This window comes from Schistocerca americana, chromosome 1 (genome assembly GCF_021461395.2).
Source record: "Schistocerca americana isolate TAMUIC-IGC-003095 chromosome 1, iqSchAmer2.1, whole genome shotgun sequence".
NCBI lineage: Eukaryota > Metazoa > Arthropoda > Insecta > Orthoptera > Acrididae > Schistocerca > Schistocerca americana.
In genome coordinates this window covers 259,817,746-259,833,191 of record NC_060119.1, presented here as the reverse complement: position 1 = coordinate 259,833,191, position 15,446 = coordinate 259,817,746, and the positions used below count along the sequence as shown (strand labels likewise).

Here is a 15,446-nt window from a genome sequence, read left to right as displayed (position 1 = left end):
AATACTCGTGTAGTATTAAAAAACGGGTCGCACTAGTGTTATATGAGCGGTCTCCTCTACAGATGAATCAGCTTTTCCAAATTTATCGCCTGCCGCAGTGGCTGAGCGGTTCTAGGCGCTTTGGTCTGGAACCGCGCAACCGCTACGGTCGCAGGTTAGAATCCTGCCTCGGCCATGGATGTGTGTGGTGTTCTTAGGTTAGTTAGGTATAAGTAGTTCTAAGTTCTAGAGGACTGATGACCTCAGATGTTAAGTCCCATAGTGCTCAGAGCCATTTGAACCATCTGAACCAAATTTATCCCAATAAACGTAAATCGACCATCCGCCATCCCTATTACAATCTTCACGTGCTCGTTCTATTTCACATCGATTGGCAACGTTGCGCTTGGGTATTTAATCGGCGTGACTTTGTCAAGCAACACAAAGCTAATGCTGCACTCGAATATTATGGGATTGTTTTTCCTACTCATCTGCATTAACGCACACTTCTCAACATTTGGAAGTATCTGCCATTCCAACCAACTGGAAATTTTTCTAAACCATCTTGTATGCTCCCGCAGTCGCTCAACAACGACACATTCCGTACATCAAAGCATCATCTGCAAACAACCACAGATGGCTGCTCACCCTGCTCGTCAAATCATTTACGTACACAGAGCGGTCCGTCACATCTTCCTGAAGCATTCCGGCCTCTGATGAACCCTAGCCGTCGAGGACAACATGATAATTTCCTTTTAAATTGTAGATTGTAGCAATCAGACGTCCTTTTTAAATTTTATTATGCAGATTTAGATTTCGGCTAGAAGCTAGCTATTCTCAAAATGCTATTATACAATGAACTGTGGGTGAAGCCCGATCAACAGAGACTTACATGCCTTGAGCGAAAATAATAGTGCACTGAGAATGGCTAGCTTCCAGCCGAAATCTAGATCTGCATAGTAAAATTTAAAAAGGACGACTGATTGCTGCAATCTATAATTTACAAGTCAATATAACAGTCGCTGAGTGCAACCGCTTTCCGATTGGAAGGTAACCTGATAATGGTTTCCATTTCGTAATAAGTACTCGAGCTACTCACACACCTGGGAATCTATTCCGCATCCTCGTACTTTTGTTAAAAATCTGCAGTGGGACAAACATTTTTCGAAAATTTGGAAATATGAAATCGGCCTTTTGCCTCTAATCAGTAGCCCGCAGCATATGCGAAAAAGGGCAAGCAAAATCAGTCCGTCATTTCCCTAAGAAAGCGTGATAATCGGCGGAAAAAAAACCACATCCGAGCAGGCCAGTGTGCCAGACAAACAGTCCATCAGTCCATTATAGCACTTAAGATATCTGCTGCAAGAAAGCGAATTGAAGTTTATAAGATCAACGTTTTCACACTCCATACGATATTCGTGTTTCATTTTTCCACATTCAGGGGCTGGACAAAAATAAGGGAACACCAAAAACACAAGCGATTACCACGCCTAGTACGTTGGCATTCAAAACAGCTTCCAGTCTTCCCGGAATGGATAGCTACATACAGGTTCTGTATGTTTCACAAGGGTTTCTTATAGCATTCTTCCTAAGATACAGTGGTAAGAGCAGTTAACGATGATGGAGAAATATAGCGATCACGCACACTTCTGTCCCATTTCCTGCTTATCGAATTTCATTTGTGTTGTTAGTGACAGGGTTCGTGGCAGCTACATTTAGTTCTGTACTGCTTTTTCTCAGCTTTGGTCCCCTTATTTATCTTAAAAATCCTCTTCTATGATCTTGTGTCAGGAACTCTGCACACACACTTTTGGTCGGATTGTGACTTAGAGAACGGCGTCTCTCCGGTGTCTCCTTCTGTCACGAACTATCCACGAACACTTTCGTCTGCATTGCGACGTAACGAATGACGCTTCTCCATATTCCCTATATTGCGGTATAAATCTTCGATACTTCACCGCTTCAAACTCCAAAGATTTCGGCTACCTTGATTATGGAAACACCCACCAAAGGAGCACCAAATATTTGAGCACGTTCCAATTCACTTAGATTCGACGAATACACTCACAGCTATACAGAACACTGTTCTCACCACTACTGACATTTGCAACGCATTGATGACATCGTACAGGTGTCGTTCATGGTGAAATACAACAGCACAACATACAGGTTTGTCTAGCACCTGCATTGATGTTCAAGCGTTCTCGCGGAGTTTCCATATTTTTTTCTTCTGGTAAACCTTCCGGGATGTAAGGTCGTGGTCCATGAAACTCTTCAGCTCCTAACGTTTCGTCCAGAGCTGCGCTGGACATCTTCAGAGGGGTGTTTCTCCTCCGGCAAGACTCACCGGAGGAGAAACACCCCTCTGAAGATGTCCAGCGCAGCTCTGGACGAAACGTTAGGAGCTGAAGAGTTTCATGGACCACGACCTTACATCCCGCAAGGTTTACCAGAAGATGTGTCATCCGGTCGTGAAAGCTTTCATTCCATATTTTTGTCTAATCCCTGTTGTTCAGTCCGCAGCTCGTGGTCGTGCGGTAGCGTTCTCGCTTCCCACGCCCGGGTTCCCGGGTTCGATTCCCGGCGGGGTAAGGGATTTTCTCTGCCTCGTGATGACTGGGTGTTGTGTGCTGTCCTTAGGATAGTTCGGTTTAAGTAGTTCTCTAAGTTCTAGGGGACTGATGACCATAGATGTTAAGTCCCATAGTGCTCAGAGCCATTTGAACACGTTGTCCATTATGTTTCACCTCCGGCTCTTTGTTTACTACTAAAAGTGTGAGGTACAGGATAGTAGTTAAAGGGATCACTTCAGTTATCACTTTGTTTGTAGATCGATTCACCCTTGCATAGAAAACATTCTTGCTTTAGGCCTCTGTGGTAAATTATGGTATAGGGTGAAGCTAACTCATTCCCAAATTCTGTGAAGTTAATTTCAACCATAAATTAGTCCTCGAATGTCCCATGGCAGTGGGTACCACCCAATAAGGAGAGAAATTCATGTGCCTGAATAAAATTGCACGCTTATTGAACTCAGCAGCCTTATGTGTGCAGTGGCTGCCTCTTTCGGTAACTGGAGCCAAGAGCGTCTTTCTCTATCATTTAGTTATGAATCTCTATGTGCGTGAAACTTGTTTGACCACTTTTTGCCCTGCGCTCTACAGAAACCTTGAATACACGAGATCACGTCAAGATCTTGGGATGCTTTCAGCTCCAACCACTCACGGTAACTTTTTTCATAAAGTAGGACTACAATATTAAAATATTGACGAAGGAGACCAACTTTTTAGATGTTGACTACCTAAAAAGTAACTGAGGTGGAGGAGCTGTATTTACTCCACTTAAAGTAATTTCTTGGTCAAAATACATTTTACGTTAGCTACGAAAAACGACGAAGGACGTTGGAGTAATGCAGTTTCGTTTTACTCGATGTAGTCCTGCTTCCCTGGATGGAGGACACGATAAAACGCCGATCGATCAATGCGACATTAGAGACGAAAGGAAAAAGAAACGGAAGAGTGCAAAGCTGTACACCTCAACTACGTCTCCTGTGCTAACCTCTTCATCCCAAGGTAGCAGTTGTACCACACGAACCCAATTAGTTGTTAGATGTACACAATCGCTCTTTTCCGCTACAATTGTTATCCTCTAGTGCCATGGAATTTATGTCCTGATTTCTTAAATCACGTACTATCGTCTTGTCTCTTGTTCTCCTAAGTGCTTCCCATATGGTTCTTTCTCGGCCGAGGCTGTACAGAAATTCGTCGTTTCTTACCGAGTCACCGGTTTTTCAACATGCTTCTATAGCACTACATATCATACATTTCGTTTCTCTTCTTTTCCCGTGTCCTCACAGTCCACAGCTCCCGTGCACGCATTTATGTACTGGAAAAGTACGTTCTGTAGGCGCCCTGGTGGTCCCGATCGCCTACGGTGGACTGGATGGCCGAGCGGTGGCCTCTCCAGTTGTCAGGATGCTAGGAAATGACTGTATAAGCCTCAGAAACGCCAAACATTATTCATTCATAACAACTTTATTCCTGCCGAGTACAATGTGGCTTGGTGATATCAACGACCTTCCCCGAGTCCTCGCTGACTCGTAGCGATGACACCAGATCCGGGCCGCGCAGTCTTGCTAGCGCAGCGCCGCGTGCTGTGACGTAGCTGAGGAATGTCCTTATTTCGGCCGCGCGTGGCTGGCGGCGTCCGGCTGGCGGACAGCGGTTCGGCAGCGGACAGCAAGCCACTGCGCGTAGAGGTTCTGGGTTGGAGTCCCAGTGCTGTTGGCACGAGAGGCGTTCTCGTAGTGCGGAGTGTACTCTATTCCACCGCGTCTTCTTCCCTGCTCCTCCTGGTGGCTCGTACGCTGTGTACGGGCGGAACGGGCTGCAGTCCCCCAGTGTCGTTGGCTCACCCGGTTGTGACGGCGGATGCACAGGGCCTAGGCCCCGCACGATCTCGACGACGGCTCACCGATGTGGTCAGCATTGGCGGCGAGCGAGTCTGCCGCGATGTCTGCTAATCCTGGGTTGATGATTGACAGCGGAAGCAAGCAGAGAGTACTAGAGCTGGTACTGTCCCCTCACGTCTGCTGCTGGATGGGCCGCCCTTACTGCAACACCTCCTTAATAAAGATCAACATGACGATCACCGAGCTGAGCGCTACGCAGCGACCCAGTACACATCTAACTGCAAGTCTGACTGCGAGTGCGAGTGCGAATGCCTTGTTGCTATCAAAGCTGGCGTATTTAAAGGAAGCACGTCATGCTCGTTTGTAATGACCGCATTCGTTCCACTTATACTGCTGATTCATCTGTCGTACTCGCCCCTTAGGTGTTCTTGCGACAGAGTTACGTGTTGTTGCGGCAGACTTACGCGAAGTGGTGAAATGCAGTACAGCTGACGCTATAACTCTGTCTTGCACTCTACGAAAGTCTCCGTCTAACACAAACCCGCGTGCTAAGCAATTCTCTCTCGCCTGTTGTGTGTAACCAGGCCATTGCCCCTGCCTGACGACACATTCCATACATGTGCAATCCTCCTACCTCTTGGCTAACGTACTGCCTCTGGCTTTCGGAATAGGCAACGAAACTTCGACAGTATTCCACGTTTCCAACTCTTTACTATTTTGCGACACTACACGTCACCCTCATTTAAGAAAATTCGTCCCGAATTTTATAATTCTGAACTTACTGGTTGTGCACGTCATACTTCCTTATACTCTACAGGTATCTTACAATTACTCTTTCAACACTGTCAAACTTTTCTTATCCCTTCATAATCTATTTACACCTAATACTGATTCCAATCGTATCATTTATCTATTTATAGTACGTTCCACTATTCCTGATCCATCCCATAGGTATTTGATGTACGGTTGTTATTTCAGAACGAGACATCTTTTTCCGCATACAAAAGTAAGTTGCACAAATAAACATTAGAACTAAGATTATGCTAGTCGTTGACACACCAAATATAATTGTGTTTTGCTTACGTTTCTCCCGATATTGCTACACGTGCTGCAGTAGTTGATTAACTGAGATCTGCTCTTTTTCTGAGATAATCAGGCTATCTAAAGATTGTAGCAATGTGGGATCCAAGGACTCGTTAATAAACTTTAGGTTCTGGCGAGACAATATGTGTAGAGGTTCCTTTGGAGGCTGTACAGAAATTCGTCGTTTCTTATCGAGTCACCGGTTTTTCAACATACTTCTATAGCACTACATATCATACGTTTCGTTTCTCTTCTTTTCCCGTGTCCCCACAGTCCACAGCTCCCGTCCACGCATTTTGTACTGGAAAAGTACGTTCTTATAAATTTTTTCCTCTAATTAAGACCTATGTTTGAAACTAATCGACTTCCTTTGGTCAAGAATGCTCTATTTGCAAAACCTCCTTGTTTCGTGCGACAGGCAGAACGATTTCTTAAGTTTACCTGCTTCCATTACTAGCAGTTTTAGTTTTAAGTTTATCGCTAATCATTTTTGCTTGTCCTCTTTACTTTAGTCTTCCTTCAGTTTTCTGTCAATCGGTAATATGTACTCAGGACACTGTCGATTCCACTCAACAGGTCTTGTAACTGACAGTAGCAGACTTCGTTTGGTCAGTAACCTCCTCTTTGTAGGTGCGAAAAAACAGTACCATCACATGTTTGATTTGTTGGGCCTTTTCCACATATAAATTGGGTTCACTGAACTTGTATTATGCCAAGACAGGTAGAGAAAGAGATGCAGTCCATTAACCTCGGCGGCCAGAAACTATCAGGAATTTGGGTGTAGCTCTGCGTATTAGCATAAATAATATGTCTAAACAAGATTTAGTCTAACATGTGAAATTATTCTACATTTCATTTGTTAGATCATGGCTTCCAATTCAGAAAAGAAATTAGAACCAATTCCCCTCCTTTTTATCACAAACTTTAGTTGCTGTGGTCCGTGTCCAGAGGAATGGTATCTCGAACGTGCCCACCTTTAAAGAGGTTAGGTTTTACATTATATGTTTCGGCAGGTTAAGATTTCCCACCCCAGTCTCGTCGAACGGTGTCTTTCTGCTCCCTGTCTGCATGAACGCGACTAAAAATCGCTCTACAGCTCTCTAGTCGCTTGCCTAAAGTAACACACCGAAGTTGTTAGAGAAAGTTCGTTAGTTCATTTTGGGAAATTAAACTGGCCATAACCTCACTTTAAAAACCAGTCGAGCATTCGTCTTAACTGATTTATTGGCAAAATGAAAATGGTTAGCGGGAAAGAAAACCAGACTCACTTCTTTCGAATACGAATTGACATTCTTATCCATTGTGCCCGATGGGAAAAAAGTCTTTCTGTCTACGCCAGCCACGCCGCAGAGATTGGATAGTCGCGAGAGAGCCGTTTCCACTGCACATTATTCCTGGCTGACTAGGATGAAAGGTTGCTCTTTGCTGTGTGGGTGTCTCGAACGAGGTGACCTTTATAGATCGAGTTATATTTACGGGCCACACACGCCGCTGCGGAGACGCATAGAATACGGGAATCGATGGCAGCTTCTTCTTTATCCTGTTGCTCATATAGGCCCCGTGTCGTAGCTCTTGCATATTGTTTCTTCGTGGCTCAGTTACACTGTCACATTCCTTTCTCATTAATGACCGAGCAATGGCCTGAAAAAGGTCTTTATGTGAAATATAGCGCTATTGCCTGCTCTTCATCGTTTAGAACCTATCTTGCGCAATACCTTACAAATTTTGTGAAATGCATTACATGTATCCAAAGTGATTTCAGTACAGCAGAAACTGAGAGTATTTAATCACAGAATGCAGGAATTGTCGGCCGGTTTCTGTGTTATTATTGATACTAGCTTTATGGGCATAACGACGTGGTCCATGGCATAATTCTATGCATAATGTTGCTTCTCCTAATGCTGGAGACATCATCAGAAGCACAAAAAAGGACAAAAAGAAGAGCGGCTGAAATTAGACAAGTAGTTCGCCTTAGTACTATATAAAATGAAGAGTGTGAACTGTTGTCCACTACAGGCTGCATAACATATGTCGGTGCGACTCCGCGATTTTAGGCAGCGGGCTGACGACATCACGAAACGACCACTGCGTTACACATGATGATGTCTCTAGCATTCGAAGACAAAACATTATGCAGGGAATTATGCCTTGGACTACAGCCTTCAGGCCATGAAACAAATATCAGCAATGACGCAAATTCCGGTCTTTAGATTCTACATTATGTGATTCAGTATTCTCAGCAATAACGAGACTGATTAATTAGAAATTCAAGCAGTATATCTTTCATGAAACACAGCGTAAAAATTAGCTACTTACCAGTTCACTAAACCTGTCTCACGCACGTTTCTTGAGTTACAACTGTTTGATGTTGTAGAGTAGTTGAGGAGATCCAGTACATTATGCACTCAGTGTCCAAATATCACAGAAAGGATTGTCCAATTTGATGATGTGCCGTATGTGAAGCATGAGTAACGGAGAAAAATTATGGCTCTCTGGGCCGTCACTGGGCTCCACATTGCCTCGAGTAGGAAAGCGTCAGCACATGCGACTAAGAAGGCCGTAGTCCACAAGTTTAATGTGAGTTAATAGTGTCACATTGGCTACAAATTTTACCAGAATTCTACCCCGCGCCATCGTGATCCTGTCACACGATATGAAGGTCGTCACACACCCTCTTACCCACATTTTACTCTCCTCGCTGATGCCTCTGCGATGAACTTTTGAATAGTGATAAGCAGACTTGAAAACACGCGGTGTCCTTACGGATGGCCGAGGAAAACATTTCAGACACACTGACGCTTATAATCGACAAGGAAAGATCTCATGTGGCGGCATAAAGTGCTGAATGAAACAATCCTTTCTTTGGGGCATTGATTCCTACACTTTTAGCGGTCGGAAACGACAGTGCACAGTGCGACGAGTAACAGGTGGATGTTCTTGACAACCTTCGACACTTCTGCCACCCCCGGATGTTGCGAGCCTTATCGAAGAAGATTATTAGGTTGTATCCCTATTCAAAGTGACTGCACCCCTTCTGTGGTACCAAAGCATTTGCTCTGGTGTGCAAGCTTGAAACTCTAGAGCCCTTTGAAAACAATTCGGTGAAATTTGTACATAATCCGAAGCTGCAAAGGGTGCTTATGTATTTTCAACCTTTCTGTGGCGTAAGTACTTGGTGGAGGGGGAGGTGCTGACACCAATACATGCGTGATTAAAACGGCAAAGAATCCCTCCAAGTCCCCCCCAGTTTGTGAACACCTTCAGCGGAACCCTGCTACATTTACTGGAACTTTTGGAAGCGTACCTGTACAGAGACAACATGCTAGGTAGTCCTATGCGCCTGCAGGCAGGCGACCCCTCGACACGTATGCGATTCCAGATGCCCACCTGCAGGGCAACTTCCGGCTTGCTCCCCTAGGACTATTACGCAGCGCGTCTCTGTGGAAGCACATTTCCGGGATGTTGGCGAACTAGGTGGTCTTTGAGAGAAAATTCGTCGAATGGTTTTCAATAGGCTAAAGTGTTTCCAACCTGTACATGAGAGAAAAAACTGCGATACCGCTTCACCTCAAACAGGTGAAAACTCGTTGAATGGGCATTGAGCTTCACAATGTCCCTAGAGAGGGTTTGGAACGTCCGTGGATTTCAGCGTTGTGAAACGTTGTGAAGCACATCGTCCTGTTGCTCACCGCTAAGCGAAACGTCGTTTCCGACTACGAAATGTGTGAGAATCAACTTCGCAAGGAAAGATGTGGTTTCATGAACACTCTTTATGGCAACCCCTATGGCGTTCTCGTATCGATTCCGAGTGGCGGAGTGTCTGAAATGTTTTCCTTGGCTTACGCGTAGGTTCAGCACTTCACGTCTCGGTTATGACCTCCATCACAGAGGAGTAAAAAGAAGGGATGAAACGTGGTGTGGTAAGTCAACGGTAGCGTTGGGCAGAATTGTGATGACATTTGGTGCCCATGTGAGATGATAAATCCACTTCACACGTCACATGAACTTCTGAGCTCTAGACATTTTTTCGCATGTGTCCTGGACACCTTGCTGGTTGAAACGCTGTCGAATCCTGGGGTGACATCAGAGGGGACCACACCTTTATACCGTCAGGGACGAGCTACATTTCAAATTTCTACGTCGAAAAGAAAGACAACAACGGTGTTTCGAGAATCTCATACTTTAATTGTGTTGCACAGTACAGACGCAAGCTATGGAGCGAATCTAGAAGTGACACGTGAGCAGTATTGGACTGTCAGATGTTCTGTGGACCTTGGAGCACGTCACGAGATATTCGACTTTGAATTCTAAACGGAGCAGGATTCACGGATCGAAGGATTCTGGTTTCCGAGGTCAAGAGTGACTGTGAATGATCTTGAATATCGCAGAGACAGTGTTTACACATGCGTAAACCGTGGTACAGCGTGAGCCTGATTGCCGCCGGTTCCCATGCGACGCGTACTTGGATAGTACGGACATGAAGGATTCAGTAGTCGACGATCGACTCTTCAACCTTTGCTGATAGCTCGACGCAGATCTCAACGACTGGCATAGGCCCGCAGTCCTCGTCAGTGGACCATGGGACAGCCGCGGCACGTGGGATGGCCCTATGAATCCCGTTTACACACGTACCGGGCGGTCGGGTGGGGAGGATTGTGGTGCATGTCCCACGAACCTGTGTATCCTGTGTTTCAACAAGTTTGTGCCCAGGCAGCAGGCAGCGCAGTTACAGTCACAGTTAGGCCCCACTGTCCTGCTGCATTAACAAGGAAAGGTGCACGTTCTTCGTGATAATCAACGTCTCTTTCTATTATTGGGGTATTTTGATGGAGATATTTCAACAGGGTAAAGCATGATGTAACCGATTTTAGGTTGCATGGAGCAGTGTTCACGATTACTCCAGTGAACTCGCGACCGTGTCTAAGACTATCCGAAATTAGTCCAGTGACACGCTGTCGATATCGTGTAGAGTTACTGAAAAGAAACACCAACCACGTGAAATAACTGTCGCGAGGACTGGATTATGTGTGGATCAGTTTATCTCCAGCCCATTTCCAGCACTTCACAGAGTCCGTATCTTGACATGTTACTGCAGTTTTCAGTGCTCGCAGATGACTGGCTCGCTATCACCGTTGCAGTCAGTGTCTTTCCATAACACTTGGACACTCAGTGCGTATTTTATAACCCAACGTCACCTATATTTCGATATTCCTCCGACCGATAAAACACGACATCCTTGTAAGATCAGATATGTTTGTATCCTTACCTATTTTCTGCCTCTGAGAGTAAATCGATTACAAATTACTTTCCCCTAAGAAACTGTCACCTCCAATCGTAAATTCTTTCCTTGAATAGATTTAGAAGTTGTATTTATACGAAGTTATATCATTTCCATTTTTGGCGCTGCTGTGACTGGCGTAATGACACGAAATACTCGCATTTCGGAATGTGTGCCACGTAAGTCAAAATACGCAATAATTACGTAAAGGAAATAGCGCTTTGGCTACAATTTAATTAAAATCCTTTGTCAACATCGTCCATTGCTTCTTCCTTTAGGTTAAATCAGGTTTCGCGTTGACCTTTTGGAAATTTGGTGCCATCGGAAATAGCACGTTGAAATTATCTCCTGATTCCAATTTTTCTTTATTTCTTAAAGGACTCTATCTGTTATGATTCTATCTGACAAAGTATTCAAAACTGTTGACGCCTCTGTCATAGTTTTTCAGACGTTGCTACATTATAGTTGCAGTATGATACTCAAATAACACTTAAAACATTTATTGCAATGAAACTGTACACTTGTCTCCTGATATCACCTAGTAATAGGGGACTGAATCAAGTGCAAGTAATTTCTTCTTAAGTGCGAATGCACAGTTCCACGGTGATATTATTCGGTAATACATCAGCTGATGCTACATAAAATGCTGTTTGCGGATATCTAGCTCACAGCGTGGACGATGGTAATTATTACATATATACAGAAAAAGGCGCGAAGAAGTTCCTTCTAAGCTTGCACTAGCCGCTAAAGTCAATGTCTGCCACCTGTGAGTAAATCATCATGTCAGTCCAAAATGAACAATGTACTCGGAGGAAATCTACTCGTATTATCTTTCTGCGCCCCATAGTTTTGTTATTGAATCGACTGATCTTTAAAATGCTCTAATTTCAAAATGACGTTAATTTCATCAGTTTCCTTCATTAAAGTGCATTTTATAGTTTCGTTACTTTTAACATACTCGATATATCAGTGATTCGAGCATTGTCAATGGGAAAAATACTGTTTGTTTCTGTAAGCTAATTTTAGTATGTTGTACCATTCTGTACGCAACTGTTATAGTGCAATTATTTTCTTTGACCTTTCAAAGTTATGCATGTCCACGCTGGAAGCAAAATCTGTAACAAATGAGCACACGTTGTTAATAATGACAGATCAAGTTTTATATTCTTCTAATTTGGTCAAGAATCATTACTCGAAAATAGTCTCTTCTTCAAATGTAGAGCGACAGAGGCAAAAATACAAGGAAGTTCTTTTGGTTGTCTTGAAATGTGCGGTTTGTTAGTGTACGACATTTAGAGCACTGTACTCCCTTTCATTCACGAGAATCGGTTTCCTGCTCTCCTAAGGTAATCGTTAGTAATTTCTTTCGGTAGTTACTTGTGGCATTGACCAAGAACAGGAATGGGGGCTTTAACATCAAAAAGTACTAAAGCTACATTATTTACTTTCTAGTGATTCCATAAACAAACGGAGGGTATAGATGCGAAGTCTCGTTGGTGAAATACCTTTCATCTACTGCAGGTCCTATACAGAGTGTTGTAACGGGACATCATCCTCTAGCATCACATTTCCTCAACAGTAGTTGTAGATATCAGTATTATTTTTCTTATTTTGGACAGGTCAGTATTATCTCAGTTGCTTTTCTGAAAACTTTTGTGTAATTTTATACACAGTATTTTATATTTCAAGCTAAAATTTGTGAAAATGAATAACTCTATAAAATGTTTTGGTTTTGACGTTATAATCAGCAAGTTCGGAATGTACAGTTAAAATTATTTTCTTTTTTTTCAGAAACATTGAAATTACGAATTATTGGCACACTTACAATTTTTATGATTAATTACGCTATTCTGTATTATTTACTATGTTTGTTTGTGGATTATTTATGAAATAATAATCGAAGTTAATAATCTAACAAACACTAGTAGAATTCACATGTTAAGAAAAACTGTACACCCTTTGGAATATAGTTATTTCCGCAGAGCGTGTGCTGCGTCGTAAGCATGCCTCTGATGTGTCCTGATGTATTTTTGTGTGAACGATGTAATTTAGGCTTTGTTAATGTGAAAAATGAAAATACTGTATGATATACTAAAATATGAGAAATATATCTATGTAAAAAAGAAAATGCTGCAACAACAACCTTCGGATTTATTTAATTCAAAGAGACCATGAGGACCTGATCTGACATTTTCAGAAACGCAAAGAATCTGACCCCTAGATAAGAACTGGAGCCATCTCAACACGACAAGCTAAGTAAACTAGAAAGTTTATTGTAATCTTCACTCCTCTCAACTCTTCATCAAAGAAATCGTGTAATGTGGACTGTAGATTGAAGTAGGGGAGAGGGGGTAGATTTCAGTATCCCAGGAGAAATGGTCAGTATTCAGGGAAACGATAGGAACTACCATGCGAAGCAAGGAAGTCTGATAAACCTGGTCTCTAAAATGCGTACCGGAAGAGCTATGAACACTTATTCAGTCGAAGAGATGTGTTTCACAGTAGCGAAATTGAACAACAACTAATAGCTCATAAGATATTGACTTTAGCATCTAAGTCTACAGGACTTTTTTTCCTTGTTTTGGTCCATACAACTATCTCTCAAAATATGGGAAGCAAAGAGCTTGTAGTGTAAAAGGTTTGTCTTACAGTATCGAAGATGAAGTCCTCGTACGTCTTAGATATTCGTTTTGCGCCCCACGTTTAGTATACTTTTTGCTTCGAATGATCGTTCCTGCCATACCTGTGAATATTAATCACTCCTCTTGCGACAACATATAAACTCAACAAGCGATTCAGTACTGCCTTTAAGGCCATCACCAGCTTCTATGTCTAAGTAAAATATTCTCTGAACATTTTCTTGACACTGAATTTTGTAACAGACCCATGGAGAGCGGCAAAACACAACGGTTGAGAATGGGATATTTTCACAGTTTCTTAACCTAGTCACAACATAACAATCTCTTCCGTCAAAAGCTGTAGGTTTTCTTTGCTATTTTGTGTAGTTTCTAACAGTTATCCCCGAGGGGAAAATGAATCTACAATTTTCCATAAATGTCGTTCTTGTTTTTTGTATAATTACTGTAGCTAGAAAACGTGTCGCCTTTCCATTCAATGATGCTCGTCTTCACACATACTCGGACTGGTTTGTTTTCACTACTCTGTTTGTACACATGCTAGTTTGGACGTTGGAGCTAACTTCAGCGGTTGTTGTTTTGTTTGTGGCGTTTGTCTTGGAAGCGTATCTAAGTCTGAGGCTACAGGAATCTTTAGAGGCTAGAGAAATTTAAAGGTCTCCCTAATGATTAGTTACCTTCCGCTTGGACTCACACAACAAGCTACATAGTAGTAACTAGAACAGTTAAATTAGGCAGGCACATGTGCCTGGTATACGAATGTAATGCCATATCACTTTCTTCATTCCGATAACGTGAATTATGTGGTAAATTACACCGTAACATTGCCGCTATTCGAATGTGTTATTGATTATCATTTTTCGGATATAAAAATTCATCTCAACTACTTAGTAATTTCACTTTATCTCGGAGAGCTCAGCGTGACTAATATCTCCGATCGTTATGAAACAGACTGAGGCAATGGTATGAAAAAAACTGGTTTTTGTCTTCGCTTCCTGAATTTCAAGAAATTAAGGACATGTTTTTCCTAACAAAGCAAGTAGGTGCCTTTGAATAACTCCACAAGAAAGTCCAACATCTTATGGTTGCAAATGAAGTTGGCATTTGTCTCTAAAACAAATAGTGGAACTTGTGTCAAAATAGCCTTTTGAGAAGTCTCGGCATCAGGAAACCATTTATCTGATAATTTTTTCCTAATGTGGAGCCACAGTCATAATACAGGGTGGTCCATTTATAGTGACCGGGTCAAATATCTCGCGAAATAAGCATCAAACGAAAAAACTACATAGAACGAAACTCGTCTAACTTGAAGGGGGAAACCAGATGGCGCTATGGTTGGCCCGCTAGATGGCGCTGCCATAGGTCAAACGTACATCAACTGCTATTTTTAAATAGGAACCCCCGTTTTTATTACATATTCGTGTAGTACGTTAAGAAATATGTATGTTTTAGTTGGACCACTTTTTTTGCTTATTGATAGATGGCGCTGTAATAGTCACAAACGTATAAGTACGTGGTATCACGTAAAATTCCGCCAGTGCGGACGGTATTTGCTTCCTGATACATTACCCGTGTTATAATGGAACGTTTACCAATTGCGGGAAAGGTCGATATCGTGTTGATATATGGCTATTGCGATCAAAATGCCCAACGGGCGTGTGCTATGTATGCTGCTCGGTATCCTGAAGGACATCATCCAAGTGTCCGGACCGTTCGCCGGATAGTTACGAATTTAAGGAAACAGGAAGTGTTCAGACACATGTGAAACGTCAACCACGACCTGCAACAAATGATGATGCCCAAGTAGGTATTTTAGCTGCTTTCGCGGATAATCCGCACATCAGTAGCAGACAAATTGCGCTATAATCGTGAATCTCAAAAACGTCGGTGTTGAGAATGCTACATGAACATCGACTGCACCCGTACCATATTTCTATGCACCAGGAATTTCATGGCAACGACTTGGAACGTCGTGTACAGTTCGGCCACTGGGCACAAGAGAAATTACGGGACGACGACAGATTTTTTGCACGCGTTCTATTTAGCGACGAAGCGTCATTCA

At 42.8% G+C, this 15,446-nt stretch overlaps 1 protein-coding gene across 1 annotated transcript in view; it reads left to right on the top strand.

The window, feature by feature from the left end:
• Window positions 1–15,446, top strand: part of LOC124624664 (prolactin-releasing peptide receptor-like) — a 553,962-nt gene that overhangs the window by 147,657 nt on the left and 390,859 nt on the right. The gene's annotated exons all lie outside the window — the stretch shown is intronic.